General features: G+C 40.5%; 1 long non-coding RNA gene across 1 annotated transcript; it reads left to right on the plus strand.

Annotated features, from left to right (window-relative positions):
- The first annotated feature begins 484 nt into the window (after positions 1-484).
- Positions 485-10,756, plus strand: LOC109613803 (uncharacterized). Its single transcript, XR_009342676.1, has 8 exons — positions 485-625; positions 694-1,082; positions 1,151-2,085; positions 2,145-2,309; positions 2,382-2,755; positions 3,042-3,196; positions 10,216-10,317; positions 10,386-10,756. It is a non-coding gene; the product is annotated as an uncharacterized LOC109613803 (long non-coding RNA).
- The last annotated feature ends 14,940 nt before the right edge of the window (positions 10,757-25,696 follow it).

Here is a 25,696-nt window from a genome sequence, read left to right on the forward strand (position 1 = left end):
ATTACTAAACATATAAAACATTAAAACAATTTATTTTCATTTCGTCTTAATCCTAATAACTAAGTCTAAACAAAACAAATTTAATTCTGGAATTCCTAACACCTTTAATTTTCATGAGCCATTACTCAGGCAACCACCAAATTATCTTAGGACTTACAAAACATTTGCCAAATCTGGCCGATCACACGAATTTTATAAATTCCCTAAAAGAGCTCTCTTAGTAATTATTTTTGGACATCACCATTCAGTCCATGCGAAAAGAATATTTAAATGTCCTATTCTACTGGGGTAACCCTACACTCACTTCCTTTAACTGGGTGTTAAAAAATCCTAACAAAACATCGATAACTCAACCAATGAACCTTATATACTAACTTACTATTAATGGACGTTCACACTTAATCTAAGATTAAAACATAAATATAATTAGTCTTATTTCGTCCGTCTCTGTTTGTTGTGATTTTTTTATATCTCAATTCAATGTAAATTTAATGTTATTTCTTTTTTTGTTAAATTTTCAGATTTTTTTTTTTGTCAGCGCGTCATGGAAGTTTTTGGCGCTTAATTCTGACCGGCCATTGGAGGCAACTTCCAATTTTTGTCCAGGAGAATCTCGGCTTGTTAGGTATGTATGAAAAAATGTATAATTTTACCTTTTTATCGCCGGTACTTATCGACTTTTTCTCCTTTTAGGCAAAAGACATCAAAAATGGTTTTTACTGCCAACTCACACAAGGCCAGTTTCCATCAGCCAAACAAGACAATCACGGGAACAAATTCAAACACAAATTGGGCAGCTGTTTATCCTGGCGGGTTTCCAGAAATTCCGGATTTGCCAAAACTGACCACCTCCAGGAAGAAGTCTCGAGGAGCCAATATTTTTTTGTTCGGGGCTATAGTTGGCGCGACTTCTAAACACAAACAACACATATTACAACACAAACCTTCCTCTGTAAATTTTTCACTCTACTTACTACTATTTTGTTCGCACGTTCACATAAATTAAAGTTTTTGGCGCTTAATTCTGACCGGCCATTGGAGGCAACTTCCAATTTTTGTCCAGGAGAATCTCGGCTTGTTAGGTATGTATGAAAAAATGTATAATTTTACCTTTTTATCGCCGGTACTTATCGACTTTTTCTCCTTTTAGGCAAAAGACATCAAAAATGGTTTTTACTGCCAACTCACACAAGGCCAGTTTCCATCAGCCAAACAAGACAATCACGGGAACAAATTCAAACACAAATTGGGCAGCTGTTTATCCTGGCGGGTTTCCAGAAATTCCGGATTTGCCAAAACTGACCACCTCCAGGAAGAAGTCTCGAGGAGCCAATATTTTTTTGTTCGGGGCTATAGTTGGCGCGACTTCTAAACACAAACAACACATATTACAACACAAACCTTCCTCTGTTAATTTTTTACTCTACTTACTACTATTTTGTTCGCACGTTCACATAAATTAAACTGTCCAAAATGAACAGAAATAAACACACCACAATTTGACATTAAATTTAGTAAATATTCCACTGTTATTTTATTTTGACGATGAGGCTTATTTCCCCGACAAATGGTATTTTTTCCACAACAGAACAAGACGCATTAACGAAATTTTCCCCGCTACGCCTTTTTATAGGGCAAAAACTGATGCCAGTTTTTCCCTCTTTCCAAAATTTTAGCGGATTTTTCCTCAATTTATTCATTTTTCCTTTGAACCGCACCTACATATCCCTACACCCCACATAGTTGCATTCCTCATTCCACTTACAGTGATGGGTGGCAACGCTGAAATTCTGTACCTGATCCGGCCACTTCGCATATCCGGCTCTCTCATTTTTTCGCCGGCCAAGGAAGACAGCAACTATGCTGGTAATAAATTTATTAACATTTTAAATATTTCTGGGTCACATGCAACAAACTTCAACATTTCTTGGAAATGATGATGTGCATGACCTATGGAATAGTATTGTGAAAAATCTCTCAGTGATGGCTGAAATAAAGAGGGATTTAAATCGGGATATGCCAACCTTCAGGAAACGCATGCTATCAGGTAGAATCACGGACATTTCTTAAGTGGACAGGACACAGGTAAGCAGTTGAAAAATAATTTATTTGTACACATTTTAATCTGAAATTTTTCTTTACAGGTCTTAAAATTTCATTAATGATTTGTCGGTCGATTATGGGTTTGTGCGTACGCACAAAATACGGTGTCTCAATGTGCACACACACAACCAAACATGTACGTGCGGTTGTTAACATTTTTCTGAATGGTGGTCGAGAACTTCAGTAAATTGGGGTGGATTAAGCAGGTAAGTACAATTTGTTTTTGTTCTATGGTGACTATTAAAAATTCATCTCTAATATCGTCTTTACTATTTCAGGTTACTAATGGGGTGACATTTTGGCACAAAAATTGTTGGCAGCTAAACAAATTACAAGGTAATATAGTATGGAGCGCTACATATATTCCCCTTGTGTACACCAACCGTCAGATATTACCAACAAATTGATTGTTAGCACGAGAAACATCATGGAAAAATGATTGCCTTGCGATGAGGAAGATTCTTGAGTAATTTGTGCCTTGTGTGTTGTGTTGTTTGTTTGAAAGTGCCTTGAAGCACAAACAAACGATTTTGTTCGGCATCGTGAAATGATGCCTAGCATTTATGTCTAGACTTGAGGAAATGAATGTGGACAGTATGTGGTTTCGTTTCTCAACGAGAGCGCAACATGTCATAGCGGCAGTGAATGGCAGGTAAGCTGTGTGTTTGTGGAGTAGTTGAGATTTTGTGATAGCGTATGAAGTAAAAAAGATTGGTGTTACAAATAAAATCATATTACCGGACAATTTGTGTGAAAAGTGACAGTGCCATCCATAAGCATAAAGGCAATTGCTAGTAAATTCAATTTTAGAAAATTTTTACTTTTTAATTAAAAACTTATGGCCGAAAATCGATTCAATAAAATTTTTTGCTTGTCATTTGAACGTTTTTCATACTATTATTTGCTTCCTACTAATTCTATCTTTGTATGTACCTAAGGACACCTGGGAGCACAGCCCGATAAATGGAAACATACTTTGACACATATCAATTAAATGGCACACCTCTGGGAAACAACATCATATACTACCTGACTATTCGCATCATCTGTGTATGGAATCACCAGAGACTGGAAGGGATCAAAAATTTGTTGGGTGAGTTTTTTTTTGTATTTTGTTTTATTATGATACGTGAACGGACGGACAAGAAAAACTAATTGAGGTGTGAGACTGTAGTATGGAATTGGATTGCTCAATGATGTATGCCACATACGCCCAAAAAAAATGTACAGGGAATATGTCTTATAAACAACAACAAAATGTTTTATGAAATGGTTTGGGATTATTTCATGCGATGAAATAGAGAAGAAAGGCACTCTCAGAACTGACTTTGTTGTACTTTACCAGATTTATGAAGTCCGTCGTATTTGAGCCACTATCATAAAAAAATACTAGTGGTTTACTCTGGTGGTAAAATACATCGACCGAGTATGTCGGATATAAAAAAAATGTTGGAATATAGTATAAATCAGAGCCTCCATACTACATATCCTTACATCGCAGAGTGATAAAATAAATTATCCATAATGGAAAGATGAAAAATTTGTTTTGACCCTTGATTTGTTTGGTCGTTCACATTTTCTGATTTATCTCTATGATTCATTTGCTTCTTTATTATCATTTATTAACTATATTATAATATTATTCAAATCTAATATAGTTTCGGTTTCGGGCCATTAACAACTCAAGTTTGGGCTAGATTGGGTCAATTTCTAAGAATATTTTATAGTCACACTTTCACTAACTTCTTAAGATCCTCAAAAATACTTTCCTCAATTTTAATGCAATCTCAACTTAGTCAAGGCCGTTTTATTTCTTTATGCTTCTGGTCTGTTATTGCTTCTGTCCCAACGTGGGGAACTCCCACACTCTGAAATAACACAAGCCGGGCAATCAAGGATATTTCTTAGCCTAATAAAATATATAAATTGTAAAACATGTCGATAATTGGTACTAATAATTACAGCTGCAAAATAAGTAAAGAAAATGGACGTTCACAAACATTCATTTCCTTAATCTATATTGCACTTTTTATTACTAGCATCACAGAAATTATTGTACTTTTAAATTTTTATATCTTTGGCATGGAAATTCCCTAGCGGTTTACCTTGGAGTGTTTCTAATTCATACATGTTATTCCCAATGGGTCTAACAACTCTACATTTTAGAAACTTTTTCTCGAATTTCGCGTTATTATTATTCTTAAAGTCAGACAGCATGTGATTACGTCGATAAATTTCTTGACCTGGCAATAAATTAATTATACGTGCTCTTTGGTTGTAGCGTTTTGCACTATATTCAAATGCTTTGTGCATATTGTATTTTATTTTCTCACGCATCAGTTCTAATTTGTCGCTCCTATTTAGATCATCTACTTGGTGGTCAGTGAGTGATTTTAACTTTTTGGCAAGCTTATAATCAGATCCATTTGTAAACATATTGTACCCAAAAAGGGCGAAGAAAGGATTTACACCGGTAGAAGAATGCACGGATGTACGCAGGGCTTGTTCAATTTCTGTTAAATATAAATCCCAGCCGCGATGGTCATTTTCCACATAGGTTCTGATAGCCGCCAGTACCGACTGGTTTACTCGCTCGGAAGCATTTGACTGAGGAGAATAATATGCTGTGGTCAGGTGTTGAATCTTGTAATTCTTAATCATCCTTTCAAATACTTTCGATGTAAATTGTTTTCCGTTGTCACTGTGGATAACCTCTGGTATACCGAAGATATGAAATACCTGTTCCTCTAAAAATTTGACAACGTTTTGAGACGTTGCTTCCTTCATCGCGTGCAGGAACGTAAATTTTGTGAAGTGGTCTACCGCAATAAAAATGTACGCGTTTCCTTTTTTTGATCGAGGATATTTTCCAAGAAAATCCACGTACAATTTCTGAAATGATCTTTCCGTCACCACTTCATTGCCGATTGTAGGGTTCAGGTGCTGGTTTGCTGATTTGCTTTCCTTGCAAATATCACAATTTCTGACATACTGTCTCACCTGTGACACCATCTTAGCCCAGTAGTAAAAAGTTTTAAGACGATTAAGGGTCTTGCTGATGCCGTCATGTACTGTATCGTTATAATTATGCGCGTTCTCTATCAGGGCATGCGTTATGGCTAGAGGTACCCATAATTTCCACTCAAATTCTTCTATATCCGAATCGAAATTTATTTTCCTTATGTAGATTTTGTTGTCTGCTACTCTCAAGTCGGGTAATACTTCTTGATTTTTGAGTATTGTATCTCGAAGTTCCATATATTCTTCATCGTCGAAGGCCGTCGTTTCGAAATTCAGCACATCATGATCTATATCTATTTCTTCTACTATCAAATCTGAGTCAATGGGCATTCGAGATAATGTGTCTGCTACCACGTTCTCGGATCCCTTTCGGTGTTCGATTGAGAAATCGTACGTTTGTAGTTGCAAAGACCACCGTGCCAGTCTTCCATTAAGATCCTTAAGTGACATCAGCCACTTCAGACTTGCATGGTCGGTTATAATTGTGAACTTCATGAGTTCGACATACGGCCGAAATCTTTTTACAGCTAACACAGCCGCCAAACACTCTTTTTCTGTCACAGTGTAATTTCTTTGGCAGGGATTTAGTTTTTGAGAATAAAACGCGACAGGATTTTCATCGCCTTCATCATTTTTTTGAAATAGGACGGCCCCGACACCATATTCAGATGCATCACATTGAATAAAAAATTCTCGGTGAAAGTCGGGGTGTCTGAGGACTGGAGCCGAAGTCAATGCGTGTTTGAGAGTGTGAAAAGATTCAATGGCTTCGGGAGACATCGAAAATTTCTGGCCTTTCTTTAGCGTATCTGTTAGGGGCGCTGACACTGAGGCAAAATCCTTTATAAATCTCCGGTACCAACCAGCGGTGCCGAGAAAACTCCGAACTTCTCTAGGCGACTTCGGTATCGGGATTTTCAGTATTGCCTTGATCTTTTCGGGGTCGGTTTTTAAGCTTCCATTTCCAATTATGAATCCAAGATAACGTAACTCTCTGAAGCAAAATAAAGACTTATTCAATCCGATGGTGAGATTGGCTTTCTGTAGGCATTCTGCCACGTCTTTCAACAACTTAAGGTGGTATTCGAAGTCATTAGCGATTATTAAAAGGTCGTCCAAGTAAATAAACACCTTAGACTTGAGCCTCCTCGGTATCACTTTGTCCATTAATCGACATAATCTTTGAGCCGCATTACACAAGCCAAACGGCATTACCCGGAATTGGTAAAGCGGTCGACCTGGAACTGTGAACGCAGTGTATGGCTTGGCTTCATCTTCTAGCTCTATCTGCCAGAAGGCATATTTTAGATCGACGCTGCTTATATAATGGGTCTGGTCTATTCTGCTGAGGATACCGTCGATATTTTGTAGTGGGTAGGCATCTTTTACTGTCACGGCATTCAGCTTTCTGGCATCTAAGCAAAATCTGTTTTTGCCAGGTATCGGATGTCTATCCTAGTTCGTCCACAATTTCTCTACACTGTCGTCCTAACAAGCTGACAGTGGCTCCGGAATCTAGGAGACCTTTAATTGGTTTCCCCTCGATGTTCACGGTAATAAATGGTCTTGGATCTTTCTTGGCTTGGGATCTGACAATTGCTTCTGCTACTGATTTTTTTAACGTCTTGAATTCTTTTTGTTTATCTCGAAGTCTCATTATCTTTTGTCTTTGTCGATTTTCCACGTATACCCGATTTACTGAGTCGTGGTTAGCTTCATCTGCCTTAGATTTCTCACCACAGTTTCCCCCAAATATTTTTGATTTTGTTTTATAATAGTTTTCTTCCCTAACGTTTAATGGCAAATAATGCCGGATCTTTCCGAAAATATCTAATTTGGGTGAGGGTTCTGAATTGCGGGTTCCCCTGAGGAACGATGGTTCCCCGCTGCAACCATGTTCGGCTTCCCGTTTCCCGTCCTACAGTTAGAGCATCTCGGGGTGACTGTGTCTTGCTTGCCACATTTAAAACAAAACAAATTTCTTTGGGCCGAAGTGCAGTCCCTAAAACCATGTCCAGGTTTTTGACAATTCCAGCATATTAAAGTTATTTCAGAAACCTCAACTTTTTCTTTCGGTTCTTCAAATGCTTGAATGTTTCCTACTTCTTCTTCTTGAATCGCATGAACTTTAACATGCCTATTGAAATTTGAAGGTGGGTTTGGGGCAGAGTCGTGATGAAAAAAAGTTCTTTCAACTTCTAAACATTCCACTCGTAGCTGTTCGAGGGATGACACTGGCATAGAATAAACTATGCTGGACAAATTTTTCTGTAAATTCTTTTTAACCAGCGATATCATTTCAAATTCAGATACTGGCCTTTCCAACTTTGACCGCTTAGAGTTTATGTAGTGAAAAAATTCATCGATGGTCTCATTTGGCAATTGTTTGCGTTCCAACAAATCCCTCATTTCCTCAAAACAAGTACGCCTGATTTTAAAGCGTTCTAGGAGTCCATGCTTTAATGAATTCCCGTCTGACACATTGTTGCTTCTCTGTTGTAACCAGAACCACTCGTAAGCTGGTTCTGACAATAAAATATGAATCTCGTTCAAAATGTCAAACCAATCTAGACGGTAGTGCTGCTGAAAATATTCCAGACGATAAATAAAGTCCTCTACTGAGAGGCTATTTGGTCTGCCTGAAAAATTCAGTCCAAACCTTTCCACTCTTATGCCTGGACCACTCGAAAAACTTAGAACTGAGGGTGTCACCGTATTCCTGCGACTAAAATTGGGGTTCTGGTCGCGATTTTGTTGGGGTACCTGACTCATATAATTATCAGATCTGTTGTTGTCTTGAGGTAGTGACTGGTGTCTCGGAATGTCATTCTGTGAAGACGCTGTAGGATTTTGAATTCTATTTTGTTCAGAAATGGACATTTTGGACACAACATCACTGAGTCTATTTATGACACTATATACTTTTTCCATTTCCCTACTAACGCTCTCCTGCACTAAACCTTGGAGGTTATTATTAGCCTGTGCCAAGCTTTCTTTCACTAGACTTCTCACTAAAATATCTACCTCTGCTGGGTGAGTCGGCTGATTTGCAGGTTGGGGATCATTTTGTCCTAATCTGGCCGCAGCACTTGTGCTGGGATTAACATTAGTTATTGTGCCAGAGAGATCTCGAATTGACGGATCAGAACTATTATTATTAGTGTTTGGCATTGTCGTTTTTTTTGTTTACTTTAGGTAAGGGCGAAGAAATAGAGGTGCGGTTTGAGTCAAAAGTCAATGACCGATTTCTCTTGGTTTTCTTTTTTCTAAGAACCGCTTCTTTATTTCCTTCGGTCTTGTCGCTCATCGGAAATTTCAAATTTTTATTATTGATTTTTTTTAAATATCAGAATGAATAAGAATTGCGGAAAGTATTGATTTAAACGTTGGATAATATTTGTTTAATATACTACATAAATTTAAAACTACTAGACAAACAAAAAAAAAAAATATGTGCTAAAAATAATGTTAAAAAAAATACAAACAAATATGAATAAATAAAATAGAATAATTTAATAATTAATAAAACGCAAAATAAATGTACTTAGGTTACTTCAACAACAAAATTAGGTTACTAACACAACACAAATGACATATATGAGAGGTCATAGGGTGTATTTTCAGTAACTGACGTGGATAAAACGTGTGGTTTTCAATTGATTTGCAATCAAATAAACATTTCATTTTAAGTGTCCTAAAAAGGTTGTCATGGCGTATTGTGAGACTGGACTTAAACAAACATTTATGAACACGAATTTAAAGGAAAACACCACGGCATTTTTCTTCAATTCTGACGAAAAAAGTCAGCGTGTACATAGTACTTATTGCACAATACAGTCAGTGACACTCTTCGTCACTGCAGATATTGCACATTTACCCTAATGTCAACCTTAAACTATTGTACCTACTCTACACAAATAATTAAACACCGACATAAAACACAGGTCATTAACACAATACATTCTTTGTTAAAATTAACGAATAAGAGCTATTGCACTAGACCCTAACTTATGGAACGATATATCTTAATTTTCTAATTATCTAAATTAAATATTGCACATTTATCACAGATTTTAAAACAAATAAGTGAATACAATACCTGTTAGCACTTAGAAAATGCGATATATCGTTTTTATCTATTAACCCTATTGTCTATTGCTTTGTGCTAGGTGTTATTGCACGAAATAAGTTTTAACTGTCCTTGCCACCATAATGTTTTGGCACGTTGGTATTGCACAAAAAATGTTGTATGACAGGACAATATTTTTTTCTCCATTGGGCGCCATATTGTTACGAGCTGCGTAGATGGAGCTGGGCGTTATGTCATTATGTACCGCCTAAATTAGACGACATATTGTGGCCGCTTGACGCGGTGCATGGTGGGTTTCCGACAAGCTCAATCGGGGCACATTTTTTTTATCAGGGGGTTCCCAACCCTTCCACCATCAGCCCTAGGTGTCGAACAATTATAAAGGAAACAGAAAATGAACACAAAAAAAAAAAACAAATAAAAATAAAACGACAAACACGACATATGACCATGACGAGGGAACTTGGTATTTTGGTTCCCACACTTTGCCCGCCCATCCTTGACCTTTTGATCCAGAATAAATAATTGATAATTTTAAAGGGCCCCAAAACCCACTAACACTTACCACTCAGTTACATACAGCCTAGATTCCTCTCTTACAAGAAACACTTAGAAGTTCATATTACTAAACATATAAAACATTAAAACAATTTATTTTCATTTCGTCTTAATCCTAATAACTAAGTCTAAACAAATCTTAGTAATTATTTTTGGACATCACCATTCAGTCCATGCGAAAAGAATATTTAAATGTCCTATTCTACTGGGGTAACCCTACACTCACTTCCTTTAACTGGGTGTTAAAAAATCCTAACAAAACATCGATAACTCAACCAATGAACCTTATATACTAACTTACTATTAATGGACGTTCACACTTAATCTAAGATTAAAACATAAATATAATTAGTCTTATTTTGTCCGTCTCTGTTTGTTGTGATTTTTTTATATCTCAATTCAATGTAAATTTAATGTTATTTCTTTTTTTGTTAAATTTTCAGATTTTTTTTTGTCAGCGCGTCGTGGAAGTTTTTGGCGCTTAATTCTGACCGGCCATTGGAGGCAACTGCCAATTTTTGTCCAGGAGAATCTCGGCTTGTTAGGTATGTATGAAAAAATTTATAATTTTAACTTTTTATCGCCGGTACTTATCGACTTTTTCTCCTTTTAGGCAAAAGACATCAAAAATGGTTTTTACTGCCAACTCACACAAGGCCAGTTTCCGTCAGCCAAACAAGACAATCACGGGAACAAATTCAAACACAAATTGGGCAGCTGTTTATCCTGGCGGGTTTCCAGAAATTCCGGATTTGCCAAAACTGACCACCTCCAGGAAGAAGTCTCGAGGAGCCAATATTTTTTTGTTCGGGGCTATAGTTGGCGCGACTTCTAAACACAAACAACACATATTACAATACAAACCTTCCTCTGTAAATTTTTCACTCTACTTACTACTATTTTGTTCGCACGTACACATAAATTAAACTGTCCAAAATGAACACAAATAAACACACCATAATTTGACATTAAATTTAATAAATATTCCACTGTTATTTTATTTTGACGATGAGGCTTATTTCCCGGACAAATGGTATTTTTCCACAACAGAACAAGACGCATTAACGAAATTTTCCCCGCTACGCCTTTTTATAGGGCAAAAACTGATGCCAGTTTTTCCCTCTTTCCAAAATTTTCGCGGATTTTTCCTCAATTTATTCATTTTTCCTTTGAACCGCACCTACATATCCCTACACCCCACATAGTTGCATTCCTCATTCCACTTACAGTGATGGGTGGCAACGCTGAAATTCTGTACCTGATCCGGCGACTTCGCATATCCGGCTCTCTCATTTTTTCGCCGGCCAAGGAAGACAGCAACTATGCTGGTAATAAATTTATTAAAATTTTAAATATTTCTGGGTCACATGCAACAACCTCTTGGTACATATCATGCTTCAGTCTTGACTATGTATAAGGGTACCAACTCAGCTGATACTCCAAAGGCAGTTCATCCGATGAGAAAGAGAGGCAGGCACAAGAAGTTCCAATGATTCTGAAGCTGAAGATGTTGACGCGTTACTCGAGAGAAGATCCCACACTTCAATTGGGGAGTATGCAGCGGAAAATTAGTTTTAAGTATAACTATATTTCAATTCATATATTTGTAATACATATTTTAACGTAACGTTACCATATTATTTATTTTCTTGCATTGCCATACTTGCCATTAGTAAATAAAAATACAACGAACCAGCTGAATGGCAGTTCTTCGCCAAGTTGTGGTTTTAGAATGATCGCTTTATTTTTTCCGCTGAGCGTATATAAGAAGCGACATCGACAAAAATTTTTCATTCTTCGTTTGCAAGAAAAATTCTGAACCTAATACATCAAGCAAGAATTCGTGGATACCACTTTCTTAATATTATATTATTGTGTTGTTACTGTTTGTACCAAATCAACAAGTACAGCGGAATAGGTGGTGGACATTCGCGACGACTTTCGTGACCTTCTTGATCCTGGCATATCTCTTGCAAAATATATTATAGACTGAAACGGTCCAAAAATTTGTTTAAGGTGGATTTACAATAAATGCAAATGATGGTAAGTTAGAGTTCCATTTAGTATTCGAGTTAGTATTCCATTCACCTTATGGCGGAGAGTATAACAAGACTATTATTAAAGAACAAACTTTCATATTTGCATTGTTTGTTTTAACGAATTTGCCGAAGTAAAATTTAAAGGAGTATGTAATCCGATAAGTAATTCTTGACGTGTACGATAACTTACCTACAAAAACAAACAATCGGAAATAAAAACTTCGAAAATAAACAACCAATGTAATTAAAAATTTTAGTAGGGTTTATAACTCGGTTAGGTTTTCGAACAATATGCAACTACTAAATTGAACTATATTATTTTAAAATTTGCATTGAAATGGAAAGCCAGATAGACACTATCACACACTCACCACTATGCGACGCTCCACAGACATATTTTTTGAGGATGATCGAACACGGCAGTGTCAAGAATCGGCAGTCCTGTTCTGCTCACGTTGTGGTACAGACAACGTTTTCGCTCGATTTTAGAGGTTCGGCCTCCTTAACCCACAAACGAGTCAGTAGGTATTTCATTACCGTGTCTATAGAAGGAATCACGGTAAACGTTCTAATTGATGCTGGAGCTTCTATCAGTTACATTGGCGAAACTATGCGGAAAAAGCTGCATTCGAAAGGGAATTACCCAGCAGAACCACAAGAAAAGTCCAGATGACCGATCAAACTGCGAGGGGAGTTTAAATGTCGTAGCCGATACACTGTCCCGAGCTCCTCTATCGCCAACCGAAGAATGTTTCGCACTCTCCATCATGCCTACGGATTGGTATACGCAAATGATGAAAAAGGTGAAAAAGGCTCTGGAAGGGCATAAACATCCTGACTTCCAAGTGGTAGAAGGGCATTTGTACAAACACACCCCGCGCCAGAGTGCGTTTGACACTCGTTCCTAATGGCAACGGTGTGTCCAGCAACGATGAAAGCGGACGTACTTCAGGACCACCATTTACAAGCCGGTCACTTCGGGATGTTCAAAACGTTGAAACGAATTCAACAAAACTTTTACTGGCCTGGTATATCTAGAGTAGTACGAGCCTACACCCGATAATGCGAAACGTGTGCACGATATGTGATGAAAAAAGTAACTCTACTGCTCCCGAGGCCCAAGAAGGGCAAACCTTGTTATTGGTCATAATTGACAAATTTAGGTGATGGGTGGAACTGGTTCCAACAAGGAAGGGTACCGCTCAGGACGTCGTCAAGGCGCTCAAGGTACGAGTTATTTATAGGTTTGGATGCCCGGAGACGTTCTTAACAGACAATGGAGTACAGTGGAAACGAGGATTGCGCAAAATACTGGCAATGACCATAGCAATTGGGATCTACACCTTCCCGAGATTGCTTTCGCAATCAATATCGCCGTTAGCGAGTCAAGTAAGTACTCGCCGCCGAAATTATATTCAGACATAATCTGACTGCTCCGAACGCTTTCCCCTTGCTTACAGTCGATAACACGAGAACAAATGCCATGTATAAAGAACTGTGGCTATATGTTGAATAGAATAATAAAATAGAAAGTCGCAAGCAACAACATTACTATAACACTATAAAGTGGTCCCCGGCAATCGGTGATAAGGTTTGGGTAAAAGAAAGGCAATTATCATCAGCAACGCAAAAATACGCAGGCTCATTTACCGTCTCATCCTTCATGCGCCCAAATAAGTGACGAAAATGGGAGAATAAGGAAAGTAAATGTGCAAGACCTCAAACAACACAATACATCAAACTCAACGCTTTTTAAAGCTGAGTGATCAATCTACGATCACCATATTCCACTCAATAGAGAAATATAGGCAGATAAACAGCCACGCCACTCTCAAGAAGAGGACAAAACAATGATACAAAAACACACCATACATATTCTACCGCACCAACAATCATATCAGTCAGACAAAAAATCTCAACGATAGCATGGGGGAGTAGAAAATAAATGCAATGAACATAATAGTGAATAACCAACGTCACTAAAAATTTGTGTGGTGAGAGCAGATAAAATAGAGAGCAGGTAAAAAAGATGAGATGGATAAAAAGAGAGCAGAAAAAAAAAATGCAACTACACCATGCACGGTCAGGTGATGATTATTTACAAACTCACGACTCCATTATGTAGGAGGTGGGTGGCAAAGATAGCAAAAGGACAAAACTACGCCTTCTACAACAACCGTCTCGCCCAGAGGAATGCCTGTCCTAGACGAATCCCCACCGGTCTTCGGGCTTCGGACTGCTCAAACGCTACGCGGTGACCAACAAACACCCTTCTCAGCCAACAATCACGATGCAACGACAGTAACAACCATCCTACAGATCGGTCGGCAAGAGATTTCAAACCCCGGAGAGAGCAACTCATCAACAGTAGTCGGCCAAGTTCCCCTCATGAATACCCCACTTGTGATGACTACGATGGCAGACGTACCAGCTTCAACATGTATGAGCCAGGTGTCAGAGTCCGGAACAGCTGCCAGTTAGACGACGGCTGTATCCAGGTCAGGAACTTGTTGAGTGGAAAGGTATGAATTATAGAAAAAAGGGAAAATATACAATTAATAAATATAAAAAAAGTAATAATAATGAGGTAAAAAAAAAAAAATAAACTGCAGTTGTTTACACGAGCTTACCATTTTGTAAGCTAAATGCACATGTGATAGGTGGTGCGGGTTGGTGACTCAGTCTTAGTCAACAACGAAAAAATAAAAACATTTCAGCTGAAATGTGCATGGGGTTACTTCAGTAGAACCCTTCTTGTGTCCAAAGCGAGGAGGGAGATGTAACTTGGCCGTTTCATACAACCTTTATATCACTTTTAGGTCACATTTTGAATATACCCCATACATAATATGTTCCACTTGTCATGCTAAATGTTAGCTTTATTGCATTTAATGACTAACCTAGCTGATAATAACTCTCATTTACTTCGTGTGACTACAAAAATGTATATTTTCCTATATCAGCCGAGAGTGGTCGATCAATAGCCGACAGAGAACGAACAGACGTGTGGATCGTCCGCAGTCTCGTTACTAGTTAGCCACGATTCGATCCAGCTCTTAGTGAACTCTCAGAGCATAGCACGCTCCCAGCTTTTAACAAGCTCCCAGCTTCTTAATAAGCTCCAAGCTTCTAACAAGTATCAAGCTCTTAGCGAGCTCTCAGCGCTTAGCACGCTCACAGCTTTTAGCCAGCTCAAGCTCACGGCCAGCTCCCACCTTCCTTACGGCAAAATCGAATTGTGCAGAGCACAGTCAACAACCCCACGTCTGTCGAACCAACAGCTACCCGATTACCCCGACTCGACAGCCACCGGATTACACCGCGTCTACCATAATCCGATTAGCGCAAGCCACATACACGGAAACTTCCGAACCGGGATCTACTCGATTTCCTCGACCCGACGGCCACCCGATTACCAGATCCGACCGTAGTTCGAGTAGTGAAGATCCAAGCCGATTGCCATAGGGACAAGTCACATATCCGACTACTGCCGAATCGACAGCCATCGAAGGGTACAGAGCCGAACCATACGTCAACTACCCCCCTGAGCCGACAGCATCCGAACACCGACGAATCGGTGATGATAGGCCGATGACCATCGGAACGACACCCGGTTATCATCAAAACAGCTACAAGAGCACCATACCCAATTCTGATTCTCACATATTATTCGTACTGTAGGCACCAGAGTATTATAATAAATATTGAAATTATAAACACTCGTGTTTCACTTAATGTTGGTGGGTCCTTAGGTCGACCCTGGCAGCGACTGAGCTTATCCCAGCCTTAGTTAAAACCACTCGTTAAAAATTTAACACTAATATCGGATTGGCATCGTAAGTTTTTACCATTACAATCGTCGTAATTTTTCGTTCAATTGTTATTTCACAGTAAATTTTAAAATGTTCCTTCGGTAGTTTGTATTGCAGGAGAAGACTTTTATGGAATTGTTCTGGTATAACTTTTCAAATGAATATATTAAAAACTTGAAAATCACAATAATAGAAACGCGAAATTTTGCAAGGCTCAAAATTTTTAAACATATTTCCTTGAGTGAAGACAACTGTCTCGTTCAACAATAGATGAAACAATACATTTAGGTTGCCTTACTTTTCAGCATTCATAAATAATATTACATGTTCAAGTGTGTGAATATGTATATTATGGTAGGAATACTATATAAAGATTACTAATGCTATGTTTCTACTTCAAATAATTCATATCGCTTAATTTTATCTGCCGAAATCGAAAATGGAATACCACACATATTTATATAAGCAACCAATGTATATAATTTACCGGATTACCGCCCAATCAACGAGTACTATCGCTAACCTGCTACAACAATAAACATCCAATGTAATTAAAAATGCTTATCTCGCCCCTGGTTAAAGACTGTTAAAAATGTAACTATGCAAGTATGTGTTAGCTCGATTATTAACGGCATCCAAACTACAATTTACCATCTAAATTAAATATTTATCAGGGAGCTGTATCTTTATCTTAACGGATGATAACCAATTTGATAGGGTTAATAAATCGGTCATCCTATATAACTTTAAACCCAATTATAACATAATACTATATAAAAGTATAGATTTAGAAGATATTGATAGCAGCACAATCCTGGCAAATCTAATAAGAAACAAATCATCTTACTGCACTGCTGTTAACAATCGGTATATTTCCGCAATAGAGGAATTAACGCCTGTGCTATTTTTTTAAATCAATACATCTTATACTCATACCAGCTATTTTTGCAGCCCAGGCTCCATAAGCCTAGCGAAAACAAAACAATTTCGGCGGAAATAGTTTTGTTTTCGTTAGTACCTAGGCCTTTTGTGCCACCGATGGAAGCAAGGCCAAGGATCGTCTCAAATGAATTGTTGGCTCCGAGACTGATGCATTTCCAGCTGTTAGGACCTCCACTATTTCGGACAAAACTACGCCCTCTACAACAACCGCCTCACCAAGAGGAATGCCTGTCCTAGACGAATCCCCACCGGTCTTCGGCCTTCCAACTGCTCAATCGCTCCGCGGTGACCAACAAACACCCTTCTCAGCCAACAATCACGATGCAACGACAGTAACAACCATCCTACAGATTGGACGGCAAGAGATTTCAAACCCCGGAGAGAGCAACTCATCAACAGTAGTCGGCCAAGTTCCTCTAATGAACACCCCACTTGTGATGTATACGGTGGCAGACGTAACAGCTTCAACATGAATGAGCCAGGTGTCAGAGTCCGTAACGCATCGACGTCCGGAACAGCGGCCAGTTAGACGACGGCTGTATTCAGGTCAGGAACTTGTTGAGTGGAAAGGTATGAATTGTAGAAGAAAGGGAAAACATACAATTAATAAATATAAAAAAAGTAATAATAATGAGGTAAAAAAATAAACTGCAGTTGTTTACACGAGCTTACCATTTGGTAAGCTAAATGCACCTGTGATAGGTGGTGCGGGTGCCTCAGTCTCAGTCAACAACGAAAAAAAAAAACTTTCAGCTGAAAAGTGCCCGGGGTTACTTCAGTAGAACCCTTCTTGTGTCCAAAGCGAGGAGGGAGATGTAACGTGACCGTTTCATATAACCTTTATATCACTTTTAGGTCACATTTTGAATATACCCCATACATAATATGTTCCACTTGTCATGTTAAATGTTAGCTTCATTGCATTTAATGACTAACCTATCTGATAATAATTCTCATTTACTTCAACCGACAACCGACAGTGGTCGATCAATAGCCGACAGAGAACGAACAGACGTGTGGCTCGTCCGCAGTCTCGTTACTAGTTCGCCACGATTCGATCCAGCTCTTAGTGAACTCTCAGAGCATAGCACGCTCTCAGTTTTTAACAAGCTTTCAGCCCTTAGCGAGCTCTCAGCGCTTAGCACGCTCCCAGCTCTTAGTCAGCTCCAACTAACCGATCACATTGCTAACAGCAACGTCGAATTGTGCAGAGCACATTCAACAACCCCACGTCTGTCGAACCAACAGCTATCCGATTACCCCAACTCGACAGCCACCCGATTACACCGAGTCGACATAATCCGATTAGCGCAAGGCAAGACACATACACGAAAACTTCCTAACCGACAGCTACTCGATTTCCTCGACCCAACGGCCACCCGATTACGATTCGAGTAGTGAAGATCCGAGGCGATTGCCATAGGGCCAAGTCACATATCCGACTACTGCCGAATCGACAGCCATCGAAGTGAACAGAGCCGAACCTTACGTCAACCACCCCCCAAGCTGACAGCATCCGAACACCAGCAAATCGACGGTGTTAGTCCGACTACCATCGGAACGACATCCGGTTATTATATTATTCGTACTGTAGACACCAGAGTATTATAATAAATATTGAAATTATAAGCACTCGTGTTTTACTTAAGGTTGGTGGGTCCTTAGGACGACCCTAGCAGCGACTGAGCTTATCTCAGCCTTAGTTAAAACCACTCGTTATAAATGGCTCCCGCACAGGGACTTAACGAAAATACGAAAAGCGGAAAAACCAAACCAATTGCCAGCGAACTATAGCGAGGACAACTTAGACACAGATGATTTTTTGAGCCCAGAGTCTCTAAGCTGGATATATTTGCTTAAACTAGAGCAGTTAATTCAACAAAGTGAAAAGGCTGGACTTGAAACCGAAGGATATACCGTGGAGTTCCTTCGGAAACGGCTCAGCAAGCACATTTGGAAAAAGCGTACCAGAGAATCGGCAGAAAACTTATTACGCGAACCAGAAAAAGAGGTGAAAGCATCTGTACCCGAATATCCGTCCGAAACTTCTATAACGATCCACGACAACACCAACGTCTGACGCCGAGATAATCTCTTAAATTTCCCGATGACCACGACCTTCTCGACTTCCTCGAGCGATTTGAGGAACTGGTCGATTGCCATAGTATCCCCATACAGTCGTCTAGATTACAGAAAGCCAGGATGCAAATTAACGTCCTAAAGTGCGAATTTGTCCAAAAATCAATCAAATATTTAGGTCACATTGTAACGCCTGAAGGCCTTCGCACCGATCCAGATAAAGTTGAGGAGGTACAAAAACTACCACCTCCAACTAATCTGAAGGAGGCTTGGTGGTATAGACGATTTGTATCAAATTTCGCGAGGGTCACAAATCCACTCAATAAGCTCCAAAAGAAATGCCAAATGGGAATGGGGCCTAGCGCAAGCTGAGACATTTGAGAACTTAAAGCGTATCCTGACTGAAGCACCAGTATTGGGGTGTCCCGATTTTACACATCAATTTTAGCTGCAAACAGACGCCAGTTTGGATTGATTGGGAGTTGTTCGCTGCCTCACCGATCTTGAAAAAAATACTCGACAACGTAGCATGAATGCCTAGCAATACTCTGGGGTATTAGGAAGATGAGACCGTATGAAGAGGGTTATAGATTTACCGTGATAACAGATCATCACTCACTAAAGTGGCTTCCTTCGATACAAAATCCCTCCGGTCGTCTAGCACGATGTGCATTGGAACTCCAGCAGTACGACTTCGAAAACGAGTACAGGAAGGGGAATTTAAATGTCGTAGCCGATACACTGTCCCGAGCTCCTCTACCGGCAACCGAAGAATTTTCGCACTCTCCACCATGCCTACGGATTGGTATAGGCAAATGATGAAAAAAGTAACTCTAGAAGGGCACAAACATCCTGACTTCCAAGTGGTAGAAGGGCATTTGTACAAACACATCCCACGCCAGAGTGCTTTTGACCCTCATTCCGAATGGAAACCGTGTGTCCCAGCAACGATGAAAGCTGACGTACTTCAGGACCACCATAACTCTTTACAAGCCGGCCACTTCGGGATGTTCAAAACGTTGAAACGAATTCAAGAAAACTTTTTCTGGCCTGGTATGTCTAGAGAAGTACGAGACGAGCAGAGAGCTCCATACGGACTCATGCATACAATGCAATGTTCGAAACCTTGGCAACTTGTATGCGCAGATTTTATTGGACCGCTCCCGAGGTACAAGAAGGTCAAAGCCTCGTTATTGGGCATAATTGACAGATTTAGCCGATGGGTGCAACTGGTTCCAACAAGGAGGGCTACCGCTCAGGACGTCGTCAAAGAACGAGTTATCTAAAGGTTTGGATGCCCGGAGACGTTCTTAACAGACAATGGAGTACAGTTTACCAGCCGCCTAGTACAAAAATTTCTCAAGGACCTCCACATTGGCATCTTGTAGGCGCAGATTTTATTAATACTCAATATACGAGCGCCTTGACGACGACAGCGGTGCAAAAATACGCAGGCTCATTAACCGTCTCATCCTTCATGCGCCCAAATATTGTGGACGTAAGTGACGAAAATGGGAGAATAAGGAAAGTAAATGTGCAAGACCTAAAACAACACAATACATCAAACTCAACGCTTGTTAAAGTGATCAATCTACGATCACCACATTCCACTCAATAGAAAAATATAGGCCTCGCCACTCTCAAGAAGAGGACAAAACAATGATACAAAAACACACCATACTTATTCTACCGCACCAACAATCATATCAGTCACAAGGAGAGGGGGATAAAAAGCACGATCAGGTGATGATTATTCACAAGCTCCATTATGTAGGAGTTGGGTGGAAAAGAAAGCAAATAAAAAAAAGGACACGTGATTTTGTCACCATTGTCATTCCCTCGACCCCCTACACCTCACACCTTTGCACTCATATTCTGATCTCGAACCTCTCTCCACGGTTGTTCATGATCATGAGGAGTACTCACTCAAAAGGTTAAGACCATAACCTACCTTTTAAATCGTATGAAGTGTAAAAGAGTTAGATATAGTTCTTAACCGCCATTATTAGCAACAAGATGGAAAGAAAAGTCACAAGACCTCGTCGCGTAATCACTCCACCTCGAGTAGCTAGGTCTTTTGTTCCACCGATAAAAGCAGGGCCAAGGATCGTTTCCGATGAAATTGTAGCTCCGAGACTGGTGCGATTTCAGCTGTAAGGACCTCCACTACTTCGGACAAAACTACACCCTCTACACCAACCGCCTCACCCAGAGGAATGCCTGTCCTAGACGAATCCCCACCGGTCTTCGGCCTTCCAAAAGCAAACACCCTTCCCAGCCAACAATCCCAATTCAACGGCAGTAACAACCATCCTACAGATCGGTCGGCAACAGATTTCAAACCCCGGAGAGAGCAACTCACCAACAGTAGTCGGCCAAGTTCCCCTCATGAACACCCAACTGCTGATGTCTACGGTGGCAGACGTACCAGCTTCAACATATATAAGCCAGGATCCGCCGCCAGGATAAAGTGACCGAGAGAGTTAAAAACGCAAGTGCTTTGTTTTTTAAGCAAATACGTTTAGTTTATTCAAAATCGATTGGGGTTTGCTTATATTTAACAGTTCGGGTAAGAATATATATATACATATATATATATATATATATATATATATATATATATATATATATATATATATATATATATATATATATATATATATATATATTATATATATATATATATTATATATATATATATATATATATATATATATATATATATATATATATATATATATATATTATATATATATATATATATATATATATATATATATATATATATATATATATATATATATATAAAGCGGCAAGTACAGCGGTACCTAGGACGTTCTTGCTCTCCTGGTGCTGGGGGTTAAAACGATAAAACCGGAAGGGCTGGAAACACCTCAAGGGGTTGACATGGATGAACCCAAGGGCTCCAAAACACCTCAAGGGGATGAAAAACGAAGAAACCCAAGGGCTTTATCACCTCAAGGGGTTAATAACGGAGAACCCGAGGGCTGTAACACCTCAAGGGGTAAAAAAGAACCATAAAATCCGAAGGGCTGGAACACCTCAAGGGGTTGATATGGATGAACCCAAGGGATTCAAACACCTCAAGGGGATGAAAACCGAAGAACCCAAGGGCTTTAACACCTCAAGGGGTTAATAGCGACGAACCCAAGTGCTTGACGACACCTCAAGAGGCTAATACCTGAAGAACCCAAGGGCTTTACGACACCCAAGGGCTTAAACCCCTCAAGGGGTTAATAACGAAGAAACCCGAAGGACCCAAGGGCTTTACGACACCTCGGGGGGATGAAATACGCAGATCCCAAGGGCTTTAACACCTCAAGGGGTTAATAACGAAGAAACCCGAAGGACCCAAGGGCTTTACGACACCTCGGGGGGATGAAATACGAAGATCCCAAGGGCTTTACAACACCTCAAGGGGTTAAACTCTAGCTCGAGAACGCCTGCGTTGTCCGGTCTCCACTACCATGCATTAACATCAATGTCCAGTGTATCTTGTTTGTTGTTGTGCGTTTATGCATTGTGCCATGCTTGCTTGTTGCTGTGTGTTTATGCATTGGCACAATGCTTTGGTTGAATCGACCGTTGTGATGCTTGCTTGTTGTTGGCTGCCTGTGCATTGGTTTAATGCATTGGCATTGCAGTTATGTTTTGATCTAACAATATTGCTTGCTGCTACTGCGTGGCCTTGACTATGATGGTCATTGAACCTAACTGTCCAGTGTTAAAATCAATGCCAAACAAGAAGTTGATGTAAATAACTATGAGGGGGGTTGGTTAAGTTTTGGAAATAAAAGGACGGTGATGTTTTGGAAATTCATATTTATATAAATAACTCATTCTTTACACAAATAAATTTGACAATTCAACAACAAAATGGGGACGAAAACAAATAAAATGACTTTCGTCGTCACACTGCCTCCCCTCTCTAAACAAGCCGGCTGTCTTCACAACATCCGCACAAAAATTTTTCATTGTCGATTGACGTGGACCCTGAGCTTTTCCCCGCCAATGATAAAAACCCGTTTGTGTTGGTGGTGAGGTATCCAGCGGCGAAGGGCATCTCGTAGAAATGGCTGTAATACGATCCAAATTTTCTCCGGTAGCATTTCCCAGGATTCAAATTGGATGTCCTCAACAGATTTTTCATATTTGTTTTACCCAAACCAGGTCTCCGACAACTGGAGTCCACTTTTGATTTTCTCCAACTTGAGCCAAATTCTTCTTTACTATTTGGAAAATCTCACGTAGTTCGACCGCCCTCTTCGAAGGCTCTACAACTCGAGCACCCGAACCGATGGTTATCTCATCGAATAGAGCACATGGAAGCCTTGGTTCTCGACCCTGCACAAGAAAAGCCGGGCTGTACCCCGTTGACTCAGAAAAACTTGAATTAAATGGCAATGTAATTTCCGGCAGAAAGACGTTCCATTTGTTGCGCTGATTGCCTGCTAGCTGAGCGATTACTGTCTTTATTGTTCGGTTGGCTCGCTCCGTGGGGTTTTCCTGTGGACAATATGGCGCAGTAAATTGTCGGCGAACTCCAGTTTCTTCCAGGAAAACGTTCAGTACCTTACTGGTGAACTGGCTTCCGTTATCGGTAACGAATAACTTCGGTGCGCCAAATCGAGAGAGTATCCTTTCCCTAAATGCTTTTATCACCCCCTCTGCCGTGGCTTTCCGCATCGCGACTAACTCAACGCACTTCGTGAACCGGTCCAGAAATACTAAGAGCATGCTATTTCCGTGCTTGGTGCGTGGCATTGGGCCCACGAAGTCAGCGCACACTACTGCCCAGGGTTCCTCAGGTACCGAAGTTAACCTTTCTCCCGCCGGGGCTGTCTGACTTGGCTTGTATCTTTGACACGACTCACATTTCTTCACAAAGCGCGTCACATCACGAGTCATACCGGGCCAATAATAGCGTCCACACGTTCTGTTGATGGTCTTCCGGATACCTAGATGTCCGGCTGCCGGTTGGCTATGATTTTCCTGAAGAACTCGCGCACGCAGTTGGGAAGGAACGCATGACTTCCATTGCTTGTCGTCCTCGTCATCCTTGGTCCTTTGTGCCTGTACAAGTTTGAGCCTACTATGGCGTAATCTGGAAACTTGCAATTTTTCTTTAATCCAGTGGTTCCACCGGCTGTCTGGACAAGGCATCCGCTACTACGTTTAAGCTTCCCCTCCGGTATTCTATGGTAAACGTGTATTGTTGCAACTCCAACGCCCAGCGAGCTAGTCTTCCAGTGGGATTCTCAATGGAGTTGAGCCATTTTAGTGCCAAGTGATCCGTTATGACCAGGAAATTGTAGCCTTCGAGGTATTGGCGCATTTTCCGAATGCCCCATACTATCGCTAGACACTCCTTTTCTGTGGCTGAGTAGTTGTTTTCTGCCCCGTTCAACGTTCTGCTGGCATATGCTATAACTCGCTCACCTTCGTCGAAAGTCTGGCTTAGAACCGCTCCAAGTCCATGATCGCTAGCGTCTGTCTGAAGGACAAATCTCCGTGAAAAGTCAGGGCAGGCTGGAACACCTTTCGCAGATTTGCTAAATGTTCGTCCAACGTTCTTCCGATAACAACAATATCGTCTAAATAGGCAAACGCATGTGGCTCCATTTCTGGTCCGATTACGCTATCCAACGCGCGTTGAAATGTTGCGCGTGCCGAGTGAAGACCAAACGGCATGACTTTCCATTGATATAGCCCTCCTCCAGCAACAGTGAATGCAGTATATTTTCCACTGTCCTCCTCCAGAGGGATTTGCCAGTAGCCGTCCTTTAAATCGAAACTGCTCACGTATCTGGCTTCTCGTAGTCGATTCATGATGGTATCAATTCTGGATAAGCGTCTGGTTCAGATCGACTGTTGAGTTGCCTGAAGTCTATACATAGTCTCCACGTCCCGTTTCTTTTTTGGGCCAACGTAATTGGGGAACTGTACGGGCTATGTGAGGGCTCTATGTATCCTAATGTTAAAAGTTCGTTTATTTTTTCATCAATGATGGCCTGCTTATCCGGATTTCGGGGTGCGTATCTGGCCTTAAAGGGCCGGACGTCCTTCATTTTAATTCGATGGATCGCCGCAGTAGACGGGCCTTTAATTTCGTCAAATTGTACGAGTTCAACCTCTAAGAAGGATTGTATCCTTGCTTGGTCCTTTTTTCAAGCTCACTTACCGTTTTATGGCCAGCCGCTTTGGCTCCTTCTTCTTTCACTGCTGACGTGGTTATGATTGTTCCGAGTCGATGTGCTTCCGGCTGTACACCGAAGTTGCAGGTGAGACCGGCACAGCTGATACGAGCCTCGCTTTTAACCAAAAAGTCTAGTCCTAGTAGTAGGTCTTCTATGGCATCAGGCGTAACTAGAAATCTGACTGACAATCGCCGGTTTCCAAATATGACCTGGGTATCATATTTGCCGTTGGGAACCGTCGGCTTAGGTAACATGGGCAGTGTGTGGGGTGCTTAAAAGTACCGAGTCAATGGTTTCACGTAGTTCTTAGTTGAGAGGACTGGCCATTTTCCGCGGATCCGTTGCCCCTCTGTTCTTTCGGATCCGATCGCCGTTTCCCGACATAACGCGGCAGCAATCTATAGTGTGAACACCTGTACGATCACAATCCCAGCAAAACAACACCTGAGAATTCCTACACCAAGATGCAAAATGTCCAGGTCGAGCACAGGCAGTAATTGGATCGACACGGTCCTGTTTGCTCCCCCGGTCGGTAGGATCTATTTGTCGATGTTGCTCGCGTATGGGACCGGAGCCGGGAGGTAAATTCTCCAAATCGTCTGCCATTTCGAACAGGTCGCTGAGCGTATGAAAACCCGACGTCTTATGTACCAGAGGTATTCCGGGAGGGCGTTTCGAAAAATTCTCTCAAGCTTCTGGCCTTCCGTATATGCGCTGTGGCGCATCAAATTTTGCATGCTCAATGTATATGATTTAAATGGTTCCGTGGCCGTTGTTTTCTTTTCCGTATTTCGTCCTCCAATTGTTCGAAATACCTAGACGGCAGAAAGAAAC

Source organism: Musca domestica, unplaced genomic scaffold (assembly GCF_030504385.1).
Source record: "Musca domestica strain aabys unplaced genomic scaffold, Musca_domestica.polishedcontigs.V.1.1 31, whole genome shotgun sequence".
NCBI lineage: Eukaryota > Metazoa > Arthropoda > Insecta > Diptera > Muscidae > Musca > Musca domestica.